Source organism: Vidua chalybeata, chromosome 1, assembly GCF_026979565.1.
Source record: "Vidua chalybeata isolate OUT-0048 chromosome 1, bVidCha1 merged haplotype, whole genome shotgun sequence".
In the NCBI taxonomy this organism is placed as follows: domain Eukaryota; kingdom Metazoa; phylum Chordata; class Aves; order Passeriformes; family Viduidae; genus Vidua; species Vidua chalybeata.
Genome location: NC_071530.1, coordinates 54,387,036 through 54,398,111, shown reverse-complemented (window position 1 = coordinate 54,398,111; position 11,076 = coordinate 54,387,036).

The window sequence follows — 11,076 nt, the reverse complement described above, 5'->3', positions numbered from 1 at the left end:
CCTGTGCTTGGCAAGGAGCAGCTGCTGGATTCTTGCAATTGCCTTCAGTGCGCACAGAAGCCCGCTGCTCTGCTGCTTGCTTTTTCGCCTTCAGTCAATTACACACTGCTGAAGCTGAGGCAGGCTGTTCAGCTTTGCTGCTTTTCAGCATCTCAGCTGCCCTTCTGCTCTGTGACAGCTCTCCAGGTTTCTTGCCTTCGCCAGGCTGCAACGTGCCCGCTAGTACCAAGAACTGGGCAGGAGTGGGCAGAGAGCACGGCCATCTGCCAGCAGGTTGCAGCTTGCCCAGGAAAATGCAGTGTCCTTGGAATGTGCAGCAAATCTTATTTCCTGGCAAGGTCGGGCTAAGTGAGCAGTGCTGGTACACTTTCTCCTTGAGAACTGGAGCGGAAAAGCTTTTGGCTAAGATGTAGGCGACTAGAGAGGCAGAATACGCAGCTCCGGAGCTGGCCGAAAGCAAGTGCCGCTTGCCGGCGTCTTTCGGCAGAAGCGGCTCTTCGGAGCGCACCGCTGCCGCTCCAGTGATCTGTGCGCGAAGTAGCCGCTTCTTGTCCTCCGGCAGCCGGAGATCGCGGTAGCTTGCAAGAGGCGAAGAACGAAGCCGCGAAGAAGCCGGCTTGTGTGCGAAGCTCGCAGACTGCTGCAGGACGGTGGCTGCTGCTCTCCTGCCTCTTGAATTCACTTTTGGCATGCCAATGGAAAGTGTTGCAGGACAACTTTCCTGGGTTTTGACCTAGTCGGCATGCATCCCACCTTGGAAATTCTTGTTGCTCCCCAGAGGCTGTGAAATGCAGAGAACACGGTGGTAGCTGCTGAAAAGAAGGGCAACTGTGAGTTGGTCAAGAAGCAAGAACCTAGGCAGCTGCCTGTGCTTGGCAAGTAGCAGCTGCTGGATTCTTGCAATTGCCTTCAGTGCGCACAGAAGCCCGCTGCTCTGCTGCTTGGTTTTTCGCCTTCAGTCAAGTACACACTGCTGAAGCTGAGGCAGGCTGTTCAGCTTTGCTGCTTTTCAGCATCTCAGCTGCCCTTCTGCTCTGTGACAGCTCTCCAGGTTTCTTGCCTTCGCCAGGCTGCAACGTGCCCGCTAGTACCAAGAACTGGGCAGGAGTGGGCAGAGAGCACGGCCATCTGCCAGAAGGTTGCAGCTTGCCCAGGAAAATGAAGTGTCCTTGGAATGTGCAGCAAATCTTATTTCCTGGCAAGGTCGGGCTAAGTGAGCAGTGCTGGTACACTTTCTCCTTGAGAACTGGAGCGGAAAAGCTTTTGGCTAAGATGTAGGCGACTAGAGAGGCAGAATACGCAGCTCCGGAGCTGGCCGAAAGCAAGTGCCGCTTGCCGGCGTCTTTCGGCAGAAGCGGCTCTTCGGAGCGCACCGCTGCCGCTCCAGTGATCTGTGCGCGAAGTAGCCGCTTCTTGTCCTCCGGCAGCCGGAGATCGCGGTAGCTTGCAAGAGGCGAAGAACGAAGCCGCGAAGAAGCCGGCTTGTGTGCGAAGCTCGCAGACTGCTGCAGGACGGTGGCTGCTGCTCTCCTGCCTCTTGAATTCACTTTTGGCATGCCAATGGAAAGTGTTCCAGGACAACTTTCCTGGGTTTTGACATAGTCGTCATGCATCCCACCTTGGAAATTCTTGTTGCTCCCCAGAGGCTGCGAGATGCAGAGAACACGGTGGCAGCTGCTGAAAAGAAGGGCAACTGTGAGTTGGTCAAGAAGCAAGAACCTAGGCAGCTGCCTGTGCTTGGCAAGGAGCAGCTGCTGGATTCTTGCAATTGCCTTCAGTGCGCACAGAAGCCCGCTGCTCTGCTGCTTGCTTTTTCGCCTTCAGTCAATTACACACTGCTGAAGCTGAGGCAGGCTGTTCAGCTTTGCTGCTTTTCAGCATCTCAGCTGCCCTTCTGCTCTGTGACAGCTCTCCAGGTTTCTTGCCTTCGCCAGGCTGCAACGTGCCCGCTAGTACCAGGAAAATGCAGTGTCCTTGGAATGTGCAGCAAATCTTATTTCCTGGCAAGGTCGGGCTAAGTGAGCAGTGCTGGTACACTTTCTCCTTGAGAACTGGAGCGGAAAAGCTTTTGGCTAAGATGTAGGCGACTAGAGAGGCAGAATACGCAGCTCCGGAGCTGGCCGAAAGCAAGTGCCGCTTGCCGGCGTCTTTCGGCAGAAGCGGCTCTTCGGAGCGCACCGCTGCCGCTCCAGTCATCTGTGCGCGAAGTAGCCGCTTCTTGTCCTCCGGCAGCCGGAGATCGCGGTAGCTTGCAAGAGGCGAAGAACGAAGCCGCGAAGAAGCCGGCTTGTGTGCGAAGCTCGCAGACTGCTGCAGGACGGTGGCTGCTGCTCTCCTGCCTCTTGAATTCACTTTTGGCATGCCAATGGAAAGTGTTCCAGGACAACTTTCCTGGGTTTTGCCATAGTCGTCATGCATCCCACCTTGGAAATTCTTGTTGCTCCCCAGAGGCTGCGAGATGCAGAGAACACGGTGGCAGCTGCTGGAAAGAAGGGCAACTGTGAGTTGGTCAAGAAGCAAGAACCTAGGCAGCTGCCTGTGCTTGGCAAGGAGCAGCTGCTGGATTCTTGCAATTGCCTTCAGTGCGCACAGAAGCCCGCTGCTCTGCTGCTTGGTTTTTCGCCTTCAGTCAATTACACACTGCTGAAGCTGAGGCAGGCTGTTCAGCTTTGCTGCTTTTCAGCATCTCAGCTGCCCTTCTGCTCTGTGACAGCTCTCCAGGTTTCTTGCCTTCGCCAGGCTGCAACGTGCCCGCTAGTACCAGAAAATGCAGTGTCCTTGGAATGTGCAGCAAATCTTATTTCCTGGCAAGGTCGGGCTAAGTGAGCAGTGCTGGTACACTTTCTCCTTGAGAACTGGAGCGGAAAAGCTTTTGGCTAAGATGTAGGCGACTAGAGAGGCAGAATACGCAGCTCCGGAGCTGGCCGAAAGCAAGTGCCGCTTGCCGGCGTCTTTCGGCAGAAGCGGCTCTTCGGAGCGCACCGCTGCCGCTCCAGTCATCTGTGCGCGAAGTAGCCGCTTCTTGTCCTCCGGCAGCCGGAGATCGCGGTAGCTTGCAAGAGGCGAAGAACGAAGCCGCGAAGAAGCCGGCTTGTGTGCGAAGCTCGCAGACAGCTGCAGGACGGTGGCTGCTGCTCTCCTGCCTCTTGAATTCACTTTTGGCATGCCAATGGAAGGTGTTCCAGGACAACTTTCCTGGGTTTTGACATAGTCGTCATGCATCCCACCTTGGAAATTCTTGTTGCTCCCCAGAGGCTGCGAGATGCAGAGAACACGGTGGCAGCTGCTGAAAAGAAGGGCAACTGTGAGTTGGTCAAGAAGCAAGAACCTAGGCAGCTGCCTGTGCTTGGCAAGGAGCAGCTGCTGGATTCTTGCAATTGCCTTCAGTGCGCACAGAAGCCCGCTGCTCTGCTGCTTGCTTTTTCGCCTTCAGTCAATTACACACTGCTGAAGCTGAGGCAGGCTGTTCAGCTTTGCTGCTTTTCAGCATCTCAGCTGCCCTTCTGCTCTGTGACAGCTCTCCAGGTTTCTTGCCTTCGCCAGGCTGCAACGTGCCCGCTAGTACCAAGAACTGGGCAGGAGTGGGCAGAGAGCACGGCCATCTGCCAGCAGGTTGCAGCTTGCCCAGGAAAATGCAGTGTCCTTGGAATGTGCAGCAAATCTTATTTCCTGGCAAGGTCGGGCTAAGTGAGCAGTGCTGGTACACTTTCTCCTTGAGAACTGGAGCGGAAAAGCTTTTGGCTAAGATGTAGGCGACTAGAGAGGCAGAATACGCAGCTCCGGAGCTGGCCGAAAGCAAGTGCCGCTTGCCGGCGTCTTTCGGCAGAAGCGGCTCTTCGGAGCGCACCGCTGCCGCTCCAGTGATCTGTGCGCGAAGTAGCCGCTTCTTGTCCTCCGGCAGCCGGAGATCGCGGTAGCTTGCAAGAGGCGAAGAACGAAGCCGCGAAGAAGCCGGCTTGTGTGCGAAGCTCGCAGACAGCTGCAGGACGGTGGCTGCTGCTCTCCTGCCTCTTGAATTCACTTTTGGCATGCCAATGGAAAGTGTTCCAGGACAACTTTCCTGGGTTTTGACATAGTCGTCATGCATCCCACCTTGGAAATTCTTGTTGCTCCCCAGAGGCTGCGAGATGCAGAGAACACGGTGGCAGCTGCTGAAAAGAAGGGCAACTGTGAGTTGGTCAAGAAGCAAGAACCTAGGCAGCTGCCTGTGCTTGGCAAGGAGCAGCTGCTGGATTCTTGCAATTGCCTTCAGTGCGCACAGAAGCCCGCTGCTCTGCTGCTTGGTTTTTCGCCTTCAGTCAATTACACACTGCTGAAGCTGAGGCAGGCTGTTCAGCTTTGCTGCTTTTCAGCATCTCAGCTGCCCTTCTGCTCTGTGACAGCTCTCCAGGTTTCTTGCCTTCGCCAGGCTGCAACGTGCCCGCTAGTACCAGGAAAATGCAGTGTCCTTGGAATGTGCAGCAAATCTTATTTCCTGGCAAGGTCGGGCTAAGTGAGCAGTGCTGGTACACTTTCTCCTTGAGAACTGGAGCGGAAAAGCTTTTGGCTAAGATGTAGGCGACTAGAGAGGCAGAATACGCAGCTCCGGAGCTGGCCGAAAGCAAGTGCCGCTTGCCGGCGTCTTTCGGCAGAAGCGGCTCTTCGGAGCGCACCGCTGCCGCTCCAGTGATCTGTGCGCGAAGTAGCCGCTTCTTGTCCTCCGGCAGCCGGAGATCGCGGTAGCTTGCAAGAGGCGAAGAACGAAGCCGCGAAGAAGCCGGCTTGTGTGCGAAGCTCGCAGACTGCTGCAGGACGGTGGCTGCTGCTCTCCTGCCTCTTGAATTCACTTTTGGCATGCCAATGGAAGGTGTTCCAGGACAACTTTCCTGGGTTTTGACATAGTCGTCATGCATCCCACCTTGGAAATTCTTGTTGCTCCCCAGAGGCTGCGAGATGCAGAGAACACGGTGGCAGCTGCTGAAAAGAAGGGCAACAGTGAGTTGGTCAAGAAGCAAGAACCTAGGCAGCTGCCTGTGCTTGGCAAGGAGCAGCTGCTGGATTCTTGCAATTGCCTTCAGTGCGCACAGAAGCCCGCTGCTCTGCTGCTTGTTTTTCGCCTTCAGTCAATTACACACTGCTGAAGCTGAGGCAGGCTGTTCAGCTTTGCTGCTTTTCAGCATCTCAGCTGCCCTTCTGCTCTGTGACAGCTCTCCAGGTTTCTTGCCTTCGCCAGGCTGCAACGTGCCCGCTAGTACCAGGAAAATGAAGTGTCCTTGGAATGTGCAGCAAATCTTATTTCCTGGCAAGGTCGGGCTAAGTGAGCAGTGCTGGTACACTTTCTCCTTGAGAACTGGAGCGGAAAAGCTTTTGGCTAAGATGTAGGCGACTAGAGAGGCAGAATACGCAGCTCCGGAGCTGGCCGAAAGCAAGTGCCGCTTGCCGGCGTCTTTCGGCAGAAGCGGCTCTTCGGAGCGCACCGCTGCCGCTCCAGTCATCTGTGCGCGAAGTAGCCGCTTCTTGTCCTCCGGCAGCCGGAGATCGCGGTAGCTTGCAAGAGGCGAAGAACGAAGCCGCGAAGAAGCCGGCTTGTGTGCGAAGCTCGCAGACAGCTGCAGGACGGTGGCTGCTGCTCTCCTGCCTCTTGAATTCACTTTTGGCATGCCAATGGAAAGTGTTCCAGGACAACTTTCCTGGGTTTTGACATAGTCGTCATGCATCCCACCTTGGAAATTCTTGTTGCTCCCCAGAGGCTGCGAGATGCAGAGAACACGGTGGCAGCTGCTGAAAAGAAGGGCAACTGTGAGTTGGTCAAGAAGCAAGAACCTAGGCAGCTGCCTGTGCTTGGCAAGGAGCAGCTGCTGGATTCTTGCAATTGCCTTCAGTGCGCACAGAAGCCCGCTGCTCTGCTGCTTGGTTTTCGCCTTCAGTCAATTACACACTGCTGAAGCTGAGGCAGGCTGTTCAGCTTTGCTGCTTTTCAGCATCTCAGCTGCCCTTCTGCTCTGTGACAGCTCTCCAGGTTTCTTGCCTTCGCCAGGCTGCAACGCCCGCTAGTACCAAGAACTGGGCAGGAGTGGGCAGAGAGCACGCCATCTGCCAGAAGGTTGCAGCTTGCCCAGGAAAATGCAGTGTCCTTGGAATGTGCAGCAAATCTTATTTCCTGGCAAGGTCGGGCTAAGTGAGCAGTGCTGGTACACTTTCTCCTTGAGAACTGGAGCGGAAAAGCTTTTGGCTAAGATGTAGGCGACTAGAGAGGCAGAATACGCAGCTCCGGAGCTGGCCGAAAGCAAGTGCCGCTTGCCGGCGTCTTTCGGCAGAAGCGGCTCTTCGGAGCGCACCGCTGCCGCTCCAGTGATCTGTGCGCGAAGTAGCCGCTTCTTGTCCTCCGGCAGCCGGAGATCGCGGTAGCTTGCAAGAGGCGAAGAACGAAGCCGCGAAGAAGCCGGCTTGTGTGCGAAGCTCGCAGACTGCTGCAGGACGGTGGCTGCTGCTCTCCTGCCTCTTGAATTCACTTTTGGCATGCCAATGGAAAGTGTTCCAGGACAACTTTCCTGGGTTTTGACATAGTCGTCATGCATCCCACCTTGGAAATTCTTGTTGCTCCCCAGAGGCTGCGAGATGCAGAGAACACGGTGGCAGCTGCTGAAAAGAAGGGCAACTGTGAGTTGGTCAAGAAGCAAGAACCTAGGCAGCTGCCTGTGCTTGGCAAGGAGCAGCTGCTGGATTCTTGCAATTGCCTTCAGTGCGCACAGAAGCCCGCTGCTCTGCTGCTTGGTTTTTCGCCTTCAGTCAATTACACACTGCTGAAGCTGAGGCAGGCTGTTCAGCTTTGCTGCTTTTCAGCATCTCAGCTGCCCTTCTGCTCTGTGACAGCTCTCCAGGTTCTTGCCTTCGCCAGGCTGCAACGTGCCCGCTAGTACCAGGAAAATGCAGTGTCCTTGGAATGTGCAGCAAATCTTATTTCCTGGCAAGGTCGGGCTAAGTGAGCAGTGCTGGTACACTTTCTCCTTGAGAACTGGAGCGGAAAAGCTTTTGGCTAAGATGTAGGCGACTAGAGAGGCAGAATACGCAGCTCCGGAGCTGGCCGAAAGCAAGTGCCGCTTGCCGGCGTCTTTCGGCAGAAGCGGCTCTTCGGAGCGCACCGCTGCCGCTCCAGTGATCTGTGCGCGAAGTAGCCGCTTCTTGTCCTCCGGCAGCCGGAGATCGCGGTAGCTTGCAAGAGGCGAAGAACGAAGCCGCGAAGAAGCCGGCTTGTGTGCGAAGCTCGCAGACTGCTGCAGGACGGTGGCTGCTGCTCTCCTGCCTCTTGAATTCACTCTGGCATGCCAATGGAAAGTGTTCCAGGACAACTTTCCTGGGTTTTGACATAGTCGTCATGCATCCCACCTTGGAAATTCTTGTTGCTCCCCAGAGGCTGCGAGATGCAGAGAACACGGTGGCAGCTGCTGAAAAGAAGGGCAACTGTGAGTTGGTCAAGAAGCAAGAACCTAGGCAGCTGCCTGTGCTTGGCAAGGAGCAGCTGCTGGATTCTTGCAATTGCCTTCAGTGCGCACAGAAGCCCGCTGCTCTGCTGCTTGCTTTTTCGCCTTCAGTCAATTACACACTGCTGAAGCTGAGGCAGGCTGTTCAGCTTTGCTGCTTTTCAGCATCTCAGCTGCCCTTCTGCTCTGTGACAGCTCTCCAGGTTTCTTGCCTTCGCCAGGCTGCAACGTGCCCGCTAGTACCAAGAACTGGGCAGGAGTGGGCAGAGAGCACGGCCATCTGCCAGAAGGTTGCAGCTTGCCCAGGAAAATGCAGTGTCCTTGGAATGTGCAGCAAATCTTATTTCCTGGCAAGGTCGGGCTAAGTGAGCAGTGCTGGTACACTTTCTCCTTGAGAACTGGAGCGGAAAAGCTTTTGGCTAAGATGTAGGCGACTAGAGAGGCAGAATACGCAGCTCCGGAGCTGGCCGAAAGCAAGTGCCGCTTGCCGGCGTCTTTCGGCAAGAAGCGGCTCTTCGGAGCGCACCGCTGCCGCTCCAGTGATCTGTGCGCGAAGTAGCCGCTTCTTGTCCTCCGGCAGCCGGAGATCGCGGTAGCTTGCAAGAGGCGAAGAACGAAGCCGCGAAGAAGCCGGCTTGTGTGCGAAGCTCGCAGACAGCTGCAGGACGGTGGCTGCTGCTCTCCTGCCTCTTGAATTCACTTTGGCATGCCAATGGAAGGTGTTCCAGGACAACTTTCCTGGGTTTTGACATAGTCGTCATGCATCCCACCTTGGAAATTCTTGTTGCTCCCCAGAGGCTGCGAGATGCAGAGAACACGGTGGCAGCTGCTGAAAAGAAGGGCAACTGTGAGTTGGTCAAGAAGCAAGAACCTAGGCAGCTGCCTGTGCTTGGCAAGGAGCAGCTGCTGGATTCTTGCAATTGCCTTCAGTGCGCACAGAAGCCCGCTGCTCTGCTGCTTGCTTTTTCGCCTTCAGTCAATTACACACTGCTGAAGCTGAGGCAGGCTGTTCAGCTTTGCTGCTTTCAGCATCTCAGCTGCCCTTCTGCTCTGTGACAGCTCTCCAGGTTTCTTGCTTCGCCAGGCTGCAACGTGCCCGCTAGTACCAAGAACTGGGCAGGAGTGGGCAGAGAGCACGGCCATCTGCCAGCAGGTTGCAGCTTGCCCAGGAAAATGCAGTGTCCTTGGAATGTGCAGCAAATCTTATTTCCTGGCAAGGTCGGGCTAAGTGAGCAGTGCTGGGTACACTTTCTCCTTGAGAACTGGAGCGGAAAAGCTTTTGGCTAAGATGTAGGCGACTAGAGAGGCAGAATACGCAGCTCCGGAGCTGGCCGAAAGCAAGTGCCGCTTGCCGGCGTCTTTCGGCAAGAAGCGGCTCTTCGGAGCGCACCGCTGCCGCTCCAGTGATCTGAGCGCGAAGTAGCCGCTTCTTGTCCTCCGGCAGCCGGAGATCGCGGTTAGCTTGCAAGAGGCGAAGAACGAAGCCGCGAAGAAGCCGGCTTGTGTGCGAAGCTCGCAGACAGCTGCAGGACGGTGGCTGCTGCTCTCCTGCCTCTTGAATTCACTTTTCGCATGCCAATGGAAAGTGTTCCAGGACAACTTTCCTGGGTTTGACATAGTCGTCATGCATCCCACCTTGGAAATTCTTGTTGCTCCCCAGAGGCTGCGAGATGCAGAGAACACGGTGGCAGCTGCTGAAAAGAAGGGCAACTGTGAGTTGGTCAAGAAGCAAGAACCTAGGCAGCTGCCTGTGCTTGGCAAGGAGCAGCTGCTGGATTCTTGCAATTGCCTTCAGTGCGCACAGAAGCCCGATGCTCTGCTGCTTGGTTTTTCGCCTTCAGTCAATTACACACTGCTGAAGCTGAGGCAGGCTGTTCAGCTTTGCTGCTTTTCAGCATCTCAGTGCCCTCTGCTCTGTGACAGCTCTCCAGGTTCTTGCTTCGCCAGGCTGCAACGTGCCCGCTAGTACCAGGAAAATGCAGTGTCCTTGGAATGTGCAGCAAATCTTATTTCCTGGCAAGGTCGGGCTAAGTGAGCAGTGCTGGTACACTTTCTCCTTGAGAAAACTGGAGCGGAAAAGCTTTGGCAAGATGTAGGCGACTAGAGAGCAGAATACGCAGCTCGGAGCTGGCCGAAAGCAAGTGCCGCTGCCGGCGTCTTTCGGCAGAAGCGGCTCTTCGGAGCGCACCGCTGCCGCTCCAGTGATCTGAGCGGAAGTAGCCGCTTCTTGTCCACCGGCAGCCGGAGATCGCGGTAGCTTGCAAGAGGCGAAGAACGAAGCCGCGAAGAAGCCGGCTTGTGTGCGAAGCTCGCAGGGACTGCTGCAGGACGGTGGCTGCTGCTCTCCTGCCTCTTGAATTCACTTTTGGCATGCCAATGGAAAGTGTTCCAGGACAACTTCCTGGGTTTTGACATAGTCGTCATGCATCCCACCTTGGAAATTCTTGTTGCACCCAGAGGCTGCGAGAGCAGAGAACACGGTGGCAGCTGCTGAAAAGAAGGGCAACTGTGAGTTGGTCAAGAAGCAAGAACCTAGGCAGCTGCCTGTGCTGGGCAAGGAGAGCTGTGGATTCTTGCAATTGCCTTCAGTGCGCACAGAAGCCCGCTGCTCTGCTGCTTTGGTTTTCGCCTTCAGTCAATTACACACTGCTGAAGCTGAGGCAGGCTGTTCAGCTTGCTGCTTTTCAGCATATTCAGCTGCCTTCTGCTCTGTGGACAGCTCTCCAGGTTTCTTGCTTCGCCAGGCTGCAACGTGCCCGCTAGTACCAGGAAAATGAAGTGTCCTTGGAATGTGCAGCAAATCTTATTTCCTGCAAGGTCGGGCTAAGTGAGCAGTGCTGTACACTTTCTCCTTGAGAACTGGAGCGGAAAAGCTTTTGGCAAGATGTAGGCGATAGAGAGGCAGAATACGCAGCTCCGGAGCTGGCCGAAAAGCAATGTGCCGCTTGCCGGCAGTCTTTCGGCAGAAAGCGGCTCTTCGGAGCGCACCGCTGCCGCTCCACTCATCTGTGCGCGAAGTAGCCGCTTCTTGGTCCGGCTAGCCGGAGATCGCGGTAGCTTGCAAGAGGCGAAGAACGAAGCCGCGAAGAAGCCGGCTTGTGTGCGAAGCTCGCAGGACTGCTGCAGAACGGTGGTGCTGCTCTCCTGCCTGTTGAATTCATCTCTTGGCATGCCAATGGAAAGTGTTCCAGGACAACTTTCCTGGGTTTTGACATAGTCGTCATGCATCACCTTGGAAATTCTTGTTGCTCCCCAGAGGCTGCGAGATGCAGAGAACACGGTGGCAGCTGCTGAAAAGAAGGGCAACTGTGAGTGGTCAAGAAGCAAGAAACTAGGCAGCTGCCTGTGCTTGGCAAGGAGCAGCTGCTGGATTCTTGCAATTGCCTCAGTGCGCACAGAAGCCGCTGCTCTGCTGCTTGGTTTTTCGCCTTCAGTCAATTACACACTGCTGAAGCTGAGGCAGGCTGTTCAGCTTTGCTGCTTTTCAGCAGCTCAGCTGCCCTTTGCTCTGGGACAGCTCTCCAGGTTTCTTGCCTTCGCCAGGCTGCAATGTGCCCGCTAGTACCAAGAACGGGGCAGGGTGGGCAGAGAGCACGGCCATCTGCAGAAGGTTGCA